The sequence below is a fragment of the Arachis hypogaea genome, chromosome 9 (genome assembly GCF_003086295.3).
Source record: "Arachis hypogaea cultivar Tifrunner chromosome 9, arahy.Tifrunner.gnm2.J5K5, whole genome shotgun sequence".
Classification (NCBI taxonomy): Eukaryota; Viridiplantae; Streptophyta; class Magnoliopsida; order Fabales; family Fabaceae; genus Arachis; species Arachis hypogaea.
Genome location: NC_092044.1, coordinates 35,868,564 through 35,874,538, shown reverse-complemented (window position 1 = coordinate 35,874,538; position 5,975 = coordinate 35,868,564). Strand labels below are relative to the sequence as shown.

General features: G+C 31.3%; 1 long non-coding RNA gene across 1 annotated transcript; it reads right to left on the bottom strand.

Annotated features, from left to right (window-relative positions):
• Positions 1 to 224: 224 nt before the first annotated feature.
• On the bottom strand, positions 225 to 3,227 carry LOC114924492 (uncharacterized). The gene is made up of 3 exons (XR_011865124.1): positions 2,729 to 3,227; positions 1,763 to 2,007; positions 225 to 503 (listed from the first exon to the last, which is right to left on the bottom strand). It is a non-coding gene; the product is annotated as an uncharacterized lncRNA (long non-coding RNA).
• Between the last annotated feature and the right edge of the window lie 2,748 nt (positions 3,228 to 5,975).

Sequence of the window (5,975 nt, the reverse complement as noted above, 5' to 3'; positions counted from 1 at the left end):
TTTTATCACCATTGTCTTTTGTAACTTTTAACAACGGTTTTTGTAATATATAATTCTTTATTTACAATAGTAGTTTTCTCATGAATGAAATTAATTTTAATTTTTTAATTATCTAGTGTCAATAAATAATATAAACTATTTGAATCAAGTCACTAAAAAAAATAATTGAACACAAATATAAAATACAAATATTATTTGCTAGTAAGAATAAAATATGTGTACATTTCCTTAAGTTTTTAAAAGAAACAAGACTAATATTCTCACTTGAACATATTCTTAAATAGCTTCTTTATCTTTATCCCCTTCCAGTTTGTCTAAATTAATGGACAAAAATATGAATTCCTTGCCACTGTGCCCAAAAATTTGCTCAAGTTGTTTACAGCTTCTTCAGTAGGACCAAATGCTTCTCCTTCAATATCTAGAGTAATTTCTTCTCTATGTTTCAACTGTCTTGCATGAATCTTCAAGCATTGTGTTGGTCCTCGTGTTTTCTTTACTGTTGTCTTTATACAAAGAGACTAATTAAAATTACCATAATATATTTAAAGAGACTAAAATATTAATATTTTTAGCATTATATACCATCCCTCTTATTGATTTATATATATTTAATTGAAAAAAATAGTTTCATCCATTTAGCCAAATGAATACAATTCTATAATTTCACTATTGCTAATGATTTATTCCAGCTGCGTAGGAAACTAGAATATGCTTCTAAAATTAAAGTCAAAGTGTAAAAAACTGAATCTACTTCTAAAATAAAGTCAAAGTGTAAAAGAGTCAAAGAGATCCTTTTCTTATATCATATCATAGTATGTACATGTACCTTTTCTTGTACAATTAATGAGTACAAATCCTATTCAAATATTGTTCCTATTCAGATCCTATTCAGATATTGATCTCATTTCAGTGATAGATTTATCATATTAGAAAATATAAATTGTAATATGAAAATAGCCCACTATATGCAGCAATATATATACGGAACTGAAGTGTGAACTTGTGCGTGTGTGAGGAATTAGCCTACCATATGCAGCTATGCAAACATAATAATTTTACGTGAACTGAAGTGTGAAATTGAAATAAAGAAAACTTAAAAATATTATAATAAGTTATGAGCAATATTTATTTTGCTTAAATTGATATCGGCCTCATTTGTGAAGGCTTTCTCTCTTAATTCAATGAATGACAAGCAACTAGAAACTTTTCTAAAGAAGAAAGAAAAAAAGAATGAACTAGGACTAAATAGAAAAGATGCAGAAGCTAAAAAAATAGATAGTTTGCAGTGAAAGTAAACTGAACTATTATTTAAAAAAATGATAGCAATTACACCTCAATTACATAGAGAGAGTTATTTATAGCCTAGTGCACCAAGTAAAGGTCACAGACTCTCACAACTGCTAAAAAATACTAACTATTTAACACTTGAGTCTTGATTTTCTTGTTTGGGTTTTGCTATTTAACTTGAGTCTTGATTTTATTAAAAGCATAGGTCAAATTAATCAATTCAAGTAAATTAATCGTGCTTATTAATGAAAATAACAAAAAGCCATGTCCTCACATATAATCATTTTCATCATCATGCTCAACAAACACTTTTTTCAACCCACCCTGCCACCCCCACCAATGAATAGATTCAATAAATTATTTATTAAAATATATCCTAATTATACAAAGAAATCATCATACATAAATCTTTTACAGCAGTAAATTTAAAGAGAAATAATGTCATAAAATATTTTTAAGGATACAAAAAATTTACCTTTCACAGTATTGTCTATGACCTCAACCTCAGTTGAATTAATATAATCCTTGTCCTGATCCTCTATATTCTCTCCTTCATTCTTATCCAATTGCTCTTCACCATTAGGTTCATTGTTAAGTTGAAGAAATATATCAATCGGTATTGAAGCAAGTTAACGTGTTTTTCCCTTCTTAGTTAGCCTTTTTTGCAAGCTGCCACACTCTTCAACATCATCTACAATCGTGGTCTCTTTTCTCTTTTCTCTACCGGCACAAATAGACAAATTCACTATACTTAGTGAACCAAAACACTTTTCTGATTTATGACATCCAAAAATTAACAACAAAATCAAACTTATTTGCTTTGAACAGTTCAAAGAGACACAAAATAACAACACATGAGTAGAAGCCACTAAACCAATCAACCATATACAAATCTTCATAATTGTGGTAATATTTTTCTATTTTAAATCAATGACCAAACCAGAGCATCAACTAAAATCAATATTAAAACCTATACAAAATCAAAACAGCATTTTCAGATAACTAATTACCAAATCAAAATCAAAATAGCACTATACCAAATAAATATTAAAATCAAATTAAAATAAAAATAGCATTTCCAGAGAACCAATTCCAAATCAATATCACACAGCATTATACTAAATCAATATAAAATTAATATTAAAATCAAAATAAAACCAGAACAATATTTTCAGAGAACTAATTACCAAATCAAAATGATAAAAGTTTCATCATTCAATCACCTAGAATATTATCATTGAGATAACCCATCATTTAAACTCAAAGAACTAGTGACCAAAACAGGTAGCATTATACCAAATCAATATTCAAATCAAAATAGAGATCAAATCAATTAAACTCTAATAATAGTGACCATAGTTACAGCAAAATGGAGAATTCAAACTCAATGGAATCGAAAACAGAAATGAATTCAATAGAATTGGAAACAGAGACGGCTTACAATAAAAGAACGAAGCAACAGCAACAGAAGAGGTATCCCTGTTCCCTCCGGTCCATGATTCTGGCGATCAGAGGCACGACGGTGTGTTCTCCAGTGACAATCGACAGCAGCAGCGGCTCCTCTTTTGGTGGCGACAAGCATGAACGGTGGCTCCTCTCCACGGCCATGGTGACAGACCTTCGACAGCAACAGTGGAGATCTGATGCGACGGTGCTGGCGGTAAAGGCGGCGTCTTCTTTCTCCCCTGCGAGCTTCATTCCTCACACATCTGTTCTCCCTCGCGATAGCAATGACATCACTGCAGCGAGGTGTGACGCGTTCGGCCGAGGCACAGCGACGGTGACGCGACAATACAGCTTCGACAGCGTTAGGATCCTCGGCGGCTTCAGATCTGACAGCGACGTGAAGGACTTCATTCCTCTCTTCTCTTCCTCTGCTGTGCATGGATGCGTTGAAATAAAAAGGGGGTGAAGGGCTGGGGAATACGAAAAATTAGGGTTTCTTTGTTTAATGTGGGAATTTAGCGTAAAATGGCATTGGGAATTTAGAGTTAGGAATTTATTGTATCAAATTATTAATTGACTTCAATTATGTATTCTCATTTAAAATTATAAGATGATATATTTAATTTTTTTTATTTATAAAATTTAAAGTATTAAATTACAAAAATATTAATTATTTAAATTAAATTATATAAAATTTTTATTATTTTATAATTTTTAAGCTTTGTAATTTAAATATAAAAAATTATTCAATAATTATAAATTACATAAAAATTTTAATTCTAATAATCAAAATCCTATTATTTTTAAATTTTTTAAATTTTAAATTTTAAACAAAAAAATATTCAATAATTGTAAAGTTAGGTAAAAACTTTAATTTATTTCAAATTCAATTTATCAAAATTTATTTTAATTATCTTTAATAAAATAATTTCTGAAATCAAAGTCTCTAATAAATAAATTAATTAAAATTAGCTTATAATAAAAAATTTCCAAAATCTAGCTCATAATATTTGTTATTTATTTATAACAATAATTTTTGAGTTTTTACTAATTTAATATTTACAGAGAACTATTTTTATATGTATTTTTTAATTTACATAATTATTTAAATATTAAAAAATTATTGCTTAATAACATAATTATTGTAAAGGTTATAAAACCGTTCATTAAAATAGTAAAAAAGAACAATTTTATTTTATTGCTATAACTTAATGAAAAATTAAACTTTAACAGCAACACTATAAAAATCGTTGTCTAAAATCATCTATGGGAACGGTTTTAAAGTGTAGCAACTTTGGCAACGATTTTTAAGCGTATCGTTTGTACAATTATTTAAACAACATTAAAAAACCGTTGTTTAAAAACAAATTCTAGTAACGGTTATAAAACCGTTCTTTAAGATAGTCAAAGAGAACGGTTTTATTTTGTTACTACAAAATGATGAAAACTGAACTTCAACAGTAACACTATAAAAAACTGTTGTCTAAAACTATCTAAGAGAACGGTTTTAAGGCATTGCAGATTTTGGCGTTGCAAAAACCCATATTTGTTGTAGTGAAAGTAAAATAGTATATACAATATTTCTCTCAAAGTAAGCCTCTAAGACAAATATAAATACAAAAGTGAGAGAACTACTAAAAAATAAAAAAAATTCCAAAATGGAATAAAGATCCTCCACTCTGTCACCATCAAGTAACTCACCAAGGTAGGTTATAACCTGCATCTGAAAAATAACAACAAAGTATGGAATGAGAACCGGATGTTCTCAGTATGGTAACAGTACCTAGTAATGTAAGATGTAAGACCCCGGGATGCCAGAGGCAATCCTAGAGCTTCATACCAAACATATATCCAAGCTTATCAAAATAATAACTTAAACCATAAATAATAAACAGGTTATCTAAACTTAGGAGATTTCTAACTAGTACTAATCACATCGCTGTATCCCACAGCCTTCACCAACTTAACCTCCATGCGATCCCATCGCCACCGCCTACTGAGCCTCCTCAATCCCAATAGAAAACACAAGTGATGCAGACAAGTAAAGTACAAGTAAACTACATATACATCAATTACAACAATTAGCAAGTAAACATGTGCTTCATTTAGGCATAACAGAAATTAAGCAAAGCAAACAAACAAGTAGAAGATGCATATGACAAATGTCTTCCATATTAACTCGTGATATCACTTGTCAGTCTATAATTGCCAACCCGACACATCCTCCTGGATGTATCCTTTTCTACCAGCTAGAGATATAGTGCCATGCACACACATGTAGCAGTGAATTTGCCATGCCAGGGATATAGGCCCCGCACACTTCATGCAGCAGAGAAGGAAACAACAACAACAATAACTACTCATGTAGCAGAGAAATCTGCTATGCCAAGGATATAGGCCCCGCACACTCATGTAGCAGAGAAATCTACCACGCTAGGGATATAGGCCCCGCACACTCTAATATAATCCAATAATTTCATCATTCTTTTCCAAGTTCTCAACTCATCATAACCATCACCGGGTTTCCAACTTCTCAAAAATCTCTTCAACTATATACTTCACAACTCAACACTCACCATTCAAGCTAGAAAATTACACAAACCTTTCAAAACCTATGTCACCGGCTCTAAACTCATAACTAAGAATACCTTTTTTATTCCTTTATTATTTTCTCCCTTAATTCAAGATCCTAAAACCGGAAAAAAAAGTTTTAAACAAGTGTTACAAAAATTTGCAAGCTTGCTGGAAAGGTAAAATAGTTAAAAACAAGGTTTTCATTGCAAAGCAGGACAGTGTGCGTATGCATAGGGTTGTGCGTACGCACGCCTAGAAGAGTTTTCCTAGTTTGTGCGTACGCACGATGTTGTGCATATGCACAACTTGCAAAATTCACTGGGTGTGTGCGCGCACCAGAGTGTGCGATCGCTCTCAATAGTAGGCATCTCACTGTGTGTGCGTGCGCATCGGTGTGTGCGTACGGACATTTTCAAAAATTCATAGGATGTGCGTGCGCTCAGGGTTCTACGTACGCACAAGTCCAAATATAGCCACTAGTCAAAGCACGCGCACAGCAGTGTGCGTGCGCACACAAACCAGAAATCACAAATTTTGCAACATCACAGAATTCAAATTTTTAACACCAACTTCTAACCATTATATCTTTCTCTACGAAATTCAGATTTTTACAAAATCTATACCGTTTTAAAGCTCTTTGGATTATATTTAACTTGATATAAAATTTA